Source organism: Phoca vitulina, unplaced genomic scaffold (genome assembly GCF_004348235.1).
Source record: "Phoca vitulina isolate PV1807 unplaced genomic scaffold, GSC_HSeal_1.0 scaffold125, whole genome shotgun sequence".
Classification (NCBI taxonomy): Eukaryota; Metazoa; Chordata; class Mammalia; order Carnivora; family Phocidae; genus Phoca; species Phoca vitulina.
The window spans coordinates 71,767-84,518 of NW_022589828.1; the positions used below are offsets into that span (position 1 = coordinate 71,767).

Genomic DNA, 12,752 nt, shown 5'->3' on the forward strand with positions numbered 1-12,752 from the left:
TCTTTGTTTCGTTTTCTATTTTCAGCAGTGTCGTTGCCTTGGAATATGTTGGAGTCGCCTTGAAGAATGTATATGGCAGGTAGAGCCTATGTTCAATTGTTATTCCAGCTGAGGAGAGTCTCTTGCTAGGTGGTTGCATCACATGATGAGGGACTGGGATGAAGGGAAAATGAGTCACATTTCCATAGCTGATCAAAGCGATGGCTTTGCTGATGACAGGTAAGACCAGGTTAGGAACCGAGCACCAGTTATCTTGCAGTAGGTGATAGAAAGCAACATCTCACATTCTGTCTTGGAAGTTCAGTCTCCAAACCTCTAAATCTGTGACGGCCAATATTTTCAGCTACATGACAGAGTTTGGTTGTCAGTGTCAGATGAGGAATTAATAAGCCATGGCATCCGGTTTGTCAGACTCATAGTTTATGAGGACAAGTAAGAGAGCATGGGGGACATTTACACTCTCACCATTCTGGTTTGGGCAACCCTAAGAACTGTCATCTTTGTGCATCTGAGTGTAAGGGGCAAGACCGGAGCTCAATGACCTTTTGAAGAAATAAAACATAAGCTAAGCTAAAAGGCCTGGGTAGCACTGGCCTACGCTCTGGGCTTTTCCGTCTTGTACAAAGAGATTTCAAAGGTTATGACTGGAGCTCCTTGAGAGTCACTGTCTTTCACCTGGTCCTGCCCCGTGCCTGAAATCCCACTTACACTCCACAGTAAACCTGGTTTCATCTTCCTTTTATTCCTAGCAGTTCTGCCCCTCCCAACTTTCAAAGGAATGTGAACAAAAACATGGCGGTGAAGGGTAGCAGATGATAGCACCCCAAAATCTGCCACTTTGGCATATGGATTACTGCGAGCTGAAAGCAAGTGAGAAGAAGCAGATTCCCCAAAAGTTCTCTGCCCTCCCCCTACCTGCCTAGAAGCAGGACAGATGTTTACAAAGAGGTCCCTTCTTCCCTCTCTACCGGGAAAGACAAAGGTTACTCCCCAGAGACAACTTTAGAGCCTATCAGCCTGGCAATGAAGTCAGAAACTTCACTAACTAGCTTCTATCTTTGCCCTTGGCCCGAATCTGCCTTCCCTTTGTTACATCATCTCAGGGCGCGTTTATTGTCCTTTGGTAAAGATGCTGTAGGAGCTGGACTTCTGAGCCAACTCGACAGTTACTCATCTTTCCCCGGATGTCTCCCTCCTATACCTGGAATAAGCGTGTTAACAAAATTCAGTTTGTTTTCCCCTTCTTAATCTTTCCTTACAGGGGTCTCAGCGAAGATTTCAGAAAGGCAGAAGGGAGATGTCTTTCCTCCCCCGTCAGTTACAAGCCTCATGTAACTTTCATATTGCAGTATTCTCTCTTTGCAGAAACTAAATCCAGGGAAGGTTGAAAATACCATTAGACCTACCGATCATATATTAAAGTGTTATTCCTGCCCTCTACCCACCAAAAACTCCGTCAGGGAGGAACAGACATGCTCAGGTACCTGTCAATCCTTGTCTGAATCATGAAGTGGGACAACCAGGAGCCAAACCTGCCTGCAGAACACTGTTGGTTGCCCCCAACTCACAACAGATTAAAGGGAGGCTTCTCCACTGTTAATATCATCATTAATATATCCCCAGACCCCCCTCACAGCCTGGGTGCTGGACAAGGAAGTTGAATCCTCTCTCCTATGTCTTTTGCCAAACTTAGGAAGAGAAGGAGGAAGGAAGTCAGGAGGAAGGACAGAAGATGAGACAGAACATACATTTTAAATTTTACAAGATAACGGATTCAGTGAAGATTTTTTTATTATTATTATAGTGGGCTGACATGAAATCTTCTTAGAAAGATAATGATTAAAAAAATTCAAGAAAGCAAGGCAGGCAGATCAAAATAAACAAATAAAAAGGCTGCACACGAAAGGAAAAATGTTTGAAAATAAGGATATCTGGCAGTTTATAAGTAGTTGCCTTGGGTTTTAACAGATTTATAAATCAAATCCTGAAATATGGTTGTTAATGGTTGGTTTGTTTATCTATTTATTTACATGCTGGAACTGGCTGAATATTTCTCTTACATCTCAAGAGCCTCCTGTTCCTTGTTTTCATGCTTCGATGGGCCAGTCCACTCACCTGGGGGAACAGTTGGAAGTTTGGTATTTCAGGGTCCTTTACGCTGGAAAACTGCTGTTGAGAAACACTGTAAACAACTGGACAAACTATGCCTCAGAGGTTTAAGTATCTAAAATACAAACTTGGAATGTTTGTTCCATTACAAACAATTCCAACACAAATGTTTACAATCCCTACTTATTAACTCATTTGAAGTTAACAAAGTGGAACACAATCCATGTTGATAACAGCTTGGTAATAGTATGAAATTAGTTCCAACCTTGTGGATTCCTGGAGCCAGTCCTGAAATACAGTGTCAAAGTGTTCCAGGATGGGGGAGAGCATAACGAAGGACAGAATTTGAAAATTAAGTTTATTTATCCTCATTTATAATACCTGAGTTTGAAAAGCCATGAACTGTATTAAAATCTAGGAAAGTTTGCTTCATTTTGATGTGTTTGTTTCTTTGGTTTACCGCTTCTTGCCTTCCCCTATAATATGACAGGGTCCCTTTTGGTTTTCCCTTGTGTCATCTTCTTGGAGAGCAAATATTCTGTATTTTAGAGAATACCCTTTTATAGTTTATGCTGACTGTGCTGTCTTTAATTATTGAAGACAACAAAGGTTTCTCACATAGGAATGAGCTACAGGTCTTTACACTCATGTTACCTTCTATGCTTATTTTAAAATGTTTTACTGTAACTTTGAAACAAGTAGCCAAATATTTTCCCCAGCAATCATAATCTGATTCCTCTCCTAAGTGTTCAAATGTCCTGAGAGCTTTTAATTTTTATCTTCCCCAAATCAAATCCTAAATGTACAATAAAACTTTCAAGATATCTTTTCCACCTACAACTGTCTTTGAGACTTCCCAGGAGGTACCTGGAAAATCATAAAGGTTTGTTCTTTCACTCTGCAAAAAAGAGAGATGCTGGAAAGAACCAGGGCTATTTGATGTGTTACTATTGATGAGTTGCACAGGAAGAGTTGAAAATCAGAAGAAGGAGAAGAAGGAGGAAGGAGAAGAGGAGAAAGGCTTAGTCTTCCCTAAGTCAAATTTGCATGGGTAAAATGTTAATATAAGTATTTCAGAAATTGTACACTGAATGGGAAATTCCTGGGGATTTATCAGTGCTCTTACTGTACATGAGATATTTCTATCAACATATAAAATCCTGGTGTTGTTTTGTCTGATAGTAGACAACAGGGGTAGAATGCAATCAGGCATAATCCCAGCTATTTTTTTTTATGTTAACTCGGTCGCAACTTTATTTCTTTAATTTGAATCTAGCATCTTCTGGGCTACTGAGTTTTAATTGAGGACTTACCACAGTTATTAATTATTAACAAGTCTTATTAATGTATAGATATGTAGAACCCACTCCAGACTTACCAAGCCTCTTTGCTTCATACTGTTGACATAGTCTTGGTATATTCTTACTATGTGACTTGTATATGTGTGGCCTATGCTGTCTCAGGATTATCATATGTCCATTTCAAGGCTTTCTCTCTGTGGAAATTATGTTCATCCACTTCTATAAACTAAATGCAGTGTTTTTTAATCTTCTTTGAAAATATGAAGGTCATAATGTCTACAACTATTTTGTCTAGAACTTATTTTGGATTGGCTTTGTTATCTTGTTTTGCATGCCACAGAAACAACCAAAATTCCTTGTTAGTGGCATTATTCTTATCATGAATTCTCATCAGCCCTTTTGCCTTGGAGAATTATAAGTAATAAATCAATCACAACCATTTAAAATCTTTTGTCATCTCTCTATATAGTTATTTTGTTGGGAAAGCACTTGCAATCAGCTTCATCTTCAACAAAGAAAGACCATCTCAGAGCTTCGTAGGAAAAGATGACTATACCAGATACGCTTGATTACAGACCCTGGATGGCTTGGATTCAACAACTTTAAGACCATAACCATTCTACTGAGTCTGGATTTCCAGAATTCTGCTCAAGAAGCTCATGGGTTCATGAAACTGTTTTGGGGAAATAAAATGACTCAGCCAGCAGAAAGATGCTTCCTTTTCGATAGAAGAGAGAGAAGACACTTTATGAAGTATTAGCGTTTTTACATGTATATAAAGTAGCGTCAAAGTGACAACAAAATTATGATACAATCTGACTCATTGTTTACAGCAAAGCTGAAGAAAGAATACTGACTTCTCCTTATCTCCTTGAGAAGCAAAGTGCTGCACCTTGTGAGTCTCCCGTCAATCTCCTGAGAGATCTCTGACCTAATTCTGGCGGGTACATTTTTATATATCTGGAGGTTATTTGACCCACAACCTTAGAAATATTCTACATTGTAAAAACTGAAGACCGGACTTAATCCATAGAGACATTTATCTCTATTCTGAAGATTCGAGTAAGGACTCAGATTCACTACATATCCAAGGAAACACTGCAAGGAACAACTTTTCTCTATATAAACAGAGAACATAATTTCCATTTACCCTTACAACTGTTAACTCAAGATCCAGGGGAGCAAGAATTCCAGAAGACTGACTGAGGGGTAACTGTCGTGTCCGTCTGGAATACTGCTGATGCTGTTACAAAGCTCTATCTCCTGGATCTACAAAGAAGCTCTTTCTCTTTCCTGCATCTACGCTGTGAGTTGTAACAATTTAGTAGACTTCGCTTTTGTGAACTAAAACAATTGAAAATATCTTATTGTGTAACAACATGCTCTTTTTTGTATCTCTCTGAGTCACCGTTTTACCTTTTCCTGAAAATTATCTTTGAACAAATCTATACATTATTTCCTTTGATCAGCAGTGTGTTTTGGAGCTCCTACCTTAGTACTATTTGAAATATCATACGGTTTCACACAGAAAGTGTTTTATTCACATTATAACAGAAAATTAAAGGTGTCCTGTTCCTGCCCTATCTCCAGCCCTACTTGTATACTTCCGGAGGCAGGGGTAAAATGGATTTAAAAGTTCAGATTCAACTTCTGGCTAGCTGGACCGACTCCTTTGAAAAGAGGCTGTTCCTGTAACGTTTGACAGCTCAGTGTATGCTGATCAATAAACACCTCCAGACACATCAAGTGAAAAGAGCACGATGCAAAACAGTGTGTCCTGTGTGACATTTTGTGTAAGCAGAAAGAAAACCTATATTCGTATTTACATATCCACGCCTAAAGGAAATCAGGGAGCATACAGGTGAGACTAAGAACAGGAGTTGCAGCCGGGAGGCAGTGGTGAGCAGGGACAGGTGGAAAAGGGACAGGTGGGGGACGCACCCATCTAGTTACCGACCACGGGAAGCTATTCCCTTACCCAAGGAAAACAGAGCCCAGGGGCTCCTCGGGCAGCAGGAAGGTGCGGCAGGCCCGGGTCCCTGCGGCAGGGGTGCGGCCGAGGGGTCCGTTTCCCGGCGGGCTGTCGGCGAGCGGGCCCGGGCCGGGCCGCCCCTGCGGCCTCCAAGTCAGCACAGGCCTGCCGAGTCCTTGCACCAGTCTCTGGGGTGCAGCACTGACTACACCGCGGACAAGCAGGTGTCCTTCGTCAACCCTTTAAACAGGCTTCCCAGCCTTTAACTGAGCTCGTCGGCTCCCGACGTGCAGGATGCCGCTCCGGGCACACAGACAAGCCCGGCTGCCTGGGATTCCCTGGGCATCCCCTGCATCCCCGGCACCGTGTCGAGACATCGCTCACGGTGTTACTTAACCGGCACGGCGACTGGCACTTCCGTGGGAGCCCCAGGCTCTGAAGCCGGAGGAAGAGCGGAGCGCGCCGGCGGCCTGCGGGGTCGGGCGAGGGGCGCGGCGCGCCGGGAGGGTCGTCGGGGGCGGCACGCGGCGGGCGCTAGGACCCGGGCCGGCCGCCGCTGCCCCCGCCCCACCGCGCCCGAGCCGCGCGGACGCCGCCGCCCGAGCCGCGGGGTGCGCCCGGGAGCCCGTGAACGTTCCGCGCCGCCCGGCCCCCCGGAGGCCTGCGCGGGGTCACGGCAAAGCCGCGGGAGCTCGCCCCTCCTGGCCCGTCCCGAAAGGCAGCACCTCTCCCCGGCCCCCGACGCGATTTCTTTTTTTCAATAAAGTAAAGCTTCCGCGCCCAGCGCTCAGCAGCGGCGCCGCCGGGCCCTCCGTCCCCGGGGAGGCAGCAGAGTCCCCGCGGACGTGGTGGGCGGAAAGGGAAAAAGGGCGCGCACGTGGCCCGTACGGGGATCGAACCCGCGACCTTGGCGTTATTAGCACCACGCTCTAACCGACTGAGCTAACCGGCCGCGCGGGGGCGCGCGCTTTACTTACCGTGTTCTAGTCACGCCGGCCGGGCTCCACCGGCGCCTGCCCCCCGGAGGCCGGGACAGATGCTCTTCCTTCCACAAAGACAGAGGAGAGAGACTTCCCGGTGCCGACACAGCCGAACCGGCTTCCTCCCGGGAAAACTGAGTCCTCGCACTGACGGCAGCGGCCGCTAGAAGTCCCGAGCGGGGCTCCCTCTCCGGCGCCGCGAGCCGCCCCAGCCCGGGAGGGGCCGCCCTGGGGACCCGGGCCCTGCGGCCCCGCCGCCCGGCCTCCGCTAGTCGGCGCTCGCCCCAGCCGCAATCGCGAGCGGCGTCCGGCCTCCGGCGCTGCAGTGCGGCTCGCGGACGCGTGGTGGCGCCCGAGGGCAGGGCTGACGTCGGCGGGGCGCGAGGACTGGGGGTCGGCCCCCTCGACAGCCTCTGACCCCTCTCCGTCCCAAAAGAACTAAGGCGTCCTAAATCCAAGACGAAAGAAGGCGAGCCCAGGGCGAGTTCGGAGTTGGGCCTTTATCCTTTCTCCGTCGGACCCTACAACCCTCCCATGCCTCTCCTCCAACTTACTGCCCTTTGTTGCTTCTGAAGTCCATTGACCTGCTTTGTACAAACATGTATCTGAGCAAGACTCGAAAGACGCTTTTTCTCTTCTTTTTTTCTTTTGCAGAAAGGAGAGCTCCATCTTTCGACAAGGCAGATCAACTCTTTATTTACTTATTGGTTTTTAATGTAACAATAAAAGCTATAAGATCATGTTCCTTATCTTAAGCACATTTCTTTGCGTCAGCATCCTCCATGTGAACTCGGAGTTGTGTGCATTTGCTTTGTCCTCTAGTAAAAATTCAGTAGAAGGTGAATTGAAAAACCAAAATTTTTGCTCTTCGGGTCACTTTTCTCTTTGCACTTTATTGCTGCTCCCTCAGCTTTCCAAACCTTGGGAGATCTCTCCTGCTTGGGGGGGGGCAGGGGGAGGTCTGCTCTTTGGGCTGCTGGGCATCCTCTTTGCTCTCCAGTCTTCCCCCGGCTATTTTTTTTGGCTGGGAGATCTCTCTCCTTCCAGAGAGCCTTGGAGAGATTTCCCTCAGCTCTCGGTCCTGGCTCTTAGCAGTTTAATACAAAGTGCCTTGGACTGGTTGCCCTTAGCTTTCCTGCCATGCTCCCTGCTTTTGGAAGACTTTGCCCTCCCTGGGTATTTCTCTCCACTTTCTGGCCTTTTCCCTCAGGCCCCTTTTGGCTTACTCTCCTTAGCAGAGACAATCGGCAGTGGTTTGGGCTGCATGGAATTCTCTGCTTGGGTGAAGCCGGCCCACCAACAAACCTTAAAAATCTCTTAGAGTTTCTTCCAGTTGCTCCTAATCGTGTCTTCGTAGGTTTCTCTTCCTTTGCCCCTCTGCCCGTCTGCCAGGGATAAGGGCAACCAGAGGCCTCTTTTACCCTATGGAGGCCTCTTTGTGGAATTTAGTTTCCTTGGGTTTTTTTGTATCCTCAACTCCCTGATGGGTTCAGAAACCTGATATTCTGAAGCTTATGGGCTTGCTTTAATCAGGAGGTTGAGAGGGACACACCGTTGCAACTTTGTACAACCAAACCAAATGTTTCCAGATTTCTGTGCCAAAATTGCTTTTGTCATCCTTGAAACTAGTTCCCTTAAAATATAAGGTAACAGCCTAGCTGCTCTCAATAAGGAAGCTAACCGTTTGTGCGCCTACTTTGTGCCAGGTGATTTGTGTGTTATTTCAAGTAAACTTTCCATCATACATCATTTATTCAATCAATAGTAAGAGATAGCCACGATCGTTCTTATATTGAAGTTGGGGAAAATGAGAAATAATATGTACTTGTTGACATGGAAACTTCCAGAAGTGAAATGGCTGACTCCTTGCAGGTGCATTGCCAGGTTTTACTTAGACCTCTGGGGGAGATTGCTGGGCACCTGGGGGGCAAAGGAATGTCATATAGAAATTAGGATACATTTCAGAAAATTACCCATAATGTTGTTCACTGATCTGACAAATGTTTATGGACATCTTGCCATGATCCAGTCTGGTCTTCACCATGGTAGCCCATAATGGCCCAAAGCCACACACGGTCCCCCCCACAACCTCCCAGAGTTTAAAATCCAGTAGCACCCACAATTTCTGAGTAGCTGAGTGTAGGCATGACCTTCTCCACAGAGGCAGTATCTTCATTATAGCTTAAGAAGGATCTTCTCTTGTCCTTCAGGTCTGATACTGATGTATTTTCTGACAAATGATCGGGACAGATTAGCAGCACAGTCCAATGAAAGCACTTACACTACATGCCATGGAAAACGTCCATATTTTGGCTTCATGGCACAGCCGCTTAAACAGAATATCCTGCATTAGAATCTTTCTCCCTTTCTTTTCTGTAATTTCGGAGAGTATTGTCACCAGCAATGTTGAAGACGGCTTGCCAGAGCATACTGTATGTTGTTTAGAAGTTAACTGACGGAGGGAATGGTGAACCTTGATGTCACCTAGGAAATTAGGATTCTGAGTTCAGGAGATGACAGTGGGGTCTTCGGTAGAGAAACGATAATACGAAGGATTGGTCTCTCTAAAACATCTATGAAAAATCATTCCCAGTGGGGCCTCAAGAGAGTACCTTAAATTCTGTCTCAGAAATTGTGGAGTGCAGAATTTTCTTTCTGTGACCACCAATAAATTGTGGAGAGCAGTGGAGTCTGAAAGCAGGAATCTGGACAAGCTGAATGTAGGGATGTAGGATTTGGCCCTTGGGCTCAGTATGTATTTGTCATATGGAACAAGCGAGAAGTTCACTGGTCTCCGTGCATTACTGGTCTACTTCGACAGCCTCTTCTGACTCTTCTTGCTTCCTCTTCTCCCCATCAGAGCATCAACCACAGCTACAGCGAGTGGCCATTCAACCAACTTTTGAAAATGGAACAATGAAGAGCCGATTTCTTCTTTCAATCTCAATTAAGGAAATAGAACATGTACGCAAATTGGTTTTATGTAAGATTTCTAATGTGTCCTCCCATGGTTTCAAATGACTTAGCTTCAAGTCCCGCTAATGTGAGCTTTAATCTCTAAGGAACATGAGGAAAAATAAGAAAAGTAAACAAATCTGGTATCATTTGTATAAATTCACTTCTCCCGTTAGGATTCCCTCCTGTGAACTAATCTCCCTGAAGCCGCAGGAGCAGGGAAAACTTAAGTCGTTTTTAAAAGAAGTTGAGTGTCATGCTTCTTCCCATCACTCGTCCAAAGCTCAGACAAAAATTAGGTAAAGGCATTTTGAGCAATGAGTCAAAGAAATCTGTATCTGAAATGATCATCTGGGGACAGCAAATGAGTACTCAGGCTCCGTTTGTTTGTTGCTAGGACCGGTACCTAGACATGAAAAATGTCATCAGTAACAACACACGGTTCTCTTAGCACTGCAAAGTGTGGTGACTTTGGGCGAAGCAAGGAAAGAGGACTCACGGGTTGGTTGTGAATGAAGATAGAGCAGAACAGGTGCCCCGCAGTCTGTCCTAGTACAGAAGAATGGAGGACGGAATTCATAGGAGGACATCAAGAGTAAAGGTGGGACCGGATGTGACCTGGTTGTGAAAATTACTGCATATTCGGTTCTGGCTTTTGTGAAACTTTACACCGGAAGTAACCAGATGATATCTTGAAGGAACGGAGATCGTTTGGCAATACCAGATGAGCAGAAGGAAAAACATACAATAAAAGACTGAGAGCAAATGAAACAATATAAAAAAATGTTTTGAGATCTGAAAGTATTAGAGAAGCACTTAAGTGTTTTTAATAATTTTTTTTTTTTGAGATCATTGTGGATTCACATACAGTTGTAAGAAATAATACAGAAAGATCCCATACCCTTTACCATTTTCCCCAAAGGTAACATCTTGCAAAACAATGTTACAACCAGAATATTGACATTCAAACAGTCACAATCCAGAACATTTCCAACAGCCTGAGGACTCCTCATGTTGCCCTTTTATGACCACACCCACTTCCCTCCTATGCCAATTCCCTCCTTAACCCCTGGCAACCACTAATCTCTCCGCCATTTCTGTAGTTTCACCATTTCAAGAATGTTACATAAATGGAATCATACTGTATGTAACCTTTGGGATTTTTTTTTCACTCCAAAATTCTCTGCAAATTTATCCAGATTCTTATAGGTGTCCATAGTTGATTTCCTTTTATTGCTGAGCAGTATTCCATGGCAGGGATGTTTAACCCATTCACTCCTTGAAGGACATCTGGATTTTTTCCTAGGTTTTGGCTATGATGAATAAAGTTGGTATAAACATCCACACACAGTTGAAGGAGAGGAAACATAATTTTCCCTTCACCCTCTTAAGTTCTTAGCTGAGGCCCTCCCACCACCCATTATGAAAGACAGATGAACAAAAGTAAAAGAAACAGAAGTTTAATAACATGTATACCTTTGTATACATGGGAGAGAACCAGGAATACTATGTAACTTCCCTGTGTGCAGAAGATAGACATGCTGTCAAACTTCTGTTTCTTTTTCTTTTGCTAATTTGTCTTTTATTGCAGGGAGGTCTCAGCCAAGAACCTAGAAGGATAGAGGGACAATTATTTTTCTTTCCCTACATAGTTACTTGCGTGAACATAAGTCTTTACTTCTCTGGGATAAATGCCAAGGAGGGCAATTGTTGGTCTCATGGTGATGTCATTTTTAGTTTTTAAAGAAAATGACAAAGTATTTCCAGAGTGGCTGTATTACCTCCCCACCAGCAATGTATGAGTGTATTAGTCTGCTGGGGCTGCTGTAGGGTAATTTCTGTTGTTCTGGCTTCAGTTCACAGATTCTTTCCTCTGTCCCTTGCATTCTGCTGCTGAGCCCAGGCTCTGAGATTTTTATTTTGGTTATTGAATTTTTCAATTCTAAAATTTTAATTTTGTATTCCTTTACATTTTTTCTTTCTTTTTTCTGATGCTTTTTTTTTTTTTTTTTTTTGCTGAGGCTTTCTATTTTTCATTTGTTTCAAGCATGTTCATAATTGTCATTGGAGCATGTTTAAGATGGCTGCTTTAAAATCTCTGTCAGATGATCCTAACATCCCTTTCATCTTGTTATTGGACTTTGTTGAATGTCTTATTCAGTTTGAGATTTTTCCAGTTTTTGGTTTGACAAGTGATTTTCAACTGAAATCTGGACATTATGTGCTTTGTGTTATGAGACTCTGGCTCTTACTTAAACCCACCCTTGTAATTGGCTTTCTCTACCCCCAGGGAAAGTAGGGGGGCTCATTACTGCCAGGTGGACAGTCCAAAAGTCCAGGATCCCCCACTCAGCCCCCACTGACACCAGAGGTAGGGAGCATCTTATTTCTGCTGGGAGGTGGTGAGAATTCTGGTCCCATGTGGTCTCCACTGGCCCAGAGATGGATGGAGGCAGGACGCAGCTACCACTGGGCAGTGACGGAAGTCCTGTTCTTCACTAGGCTCCTCTAACACCACCCCAGCAGCCAGGGAGAGGGAGAGATATTGCTGGGTGGGGGTACGAGTCCCAGCTTCCTGCTTGATCTTTGCTGCCCTGGGTAGTCGTGAGGCTACAGTTTTGTGTGGTGTGTGGCTAAAGGACAGTAGTCATCATCCAGAAGTGTTTTGTCATGCGAGGCTGTCCCTCTGATGGTCTTCTGGCTGGAGAGAGCAGCTTTTCTTAGCTTTCTGTATGCACCCACTGGCGTTTCGGGCTTCCAGCTTATGTGGCTCCAAGTATAGGACACAGGAGGCCATTCCTCCGGCCCCAGGGTCCCTAGCCAGGTTCCTTCCTTTCTCCACCTTTCAGATTCTTCTTCTATTTATTTTGTGTGTAATGTGCAGGAGCTGTAGTTGCCCTTAGCAATGAAAGGATGGAGATAGGTACCTCTTCCCAGAAACTCTGGTAAGTTTTTATATTATTATTGATATTAATAGAGTACCATAAGATATTTATATAATTTATATACTATTTATAACATATTATATTATTATTTATTTATGCTAGACATATATTGTGTTTATATTATCCTACATCCACTTATATTTGTTAGTATACACCCCATGAAAGCAAACATGATGTTCCTGGAGCAGAGATTAACGTTATTCTTACTAACTGCAATAACCCCTTAGTCTTTTCCTCCTCTCCATCAGTGTGTCATAGATTTTCTAGGTCTTATGTTCCTTTGAGAATATGAATATTCCATGGACTCCCTTCCCAAACTGGGAAGGACAGCCACTTCCAACTGCCAGACAAGGTGACAGAGGCCCACGCCCAGCACCAGAGATGTTGCTGCCCAGGGACCGGCATCCTTGACCATCAGCTGTCTTGTGCTGCCAACGACACTCCTTATTTGCACGGACAGGGGGACCAAGACCCCTTTTAAAAGATTACT

At 44.8% G+C, this 12,752-nt stretch overlaps 1 non-coding gene across 1 annotated transcript; it reads right to left on the minus strand.

Moving 5' to 3' along the window:
* Positions 1-6,260: 6,260 nt before the first annotated feature.
* Positions 6,261-6,334, minus strand: TRNAI-AAU. The gene has a single exon. It is a non-coding gene; the product is annotated as a tRNA-Ile (tRNA).
* Positions 6,335-12,752: the final 6,418 nt, after the last annotated feature.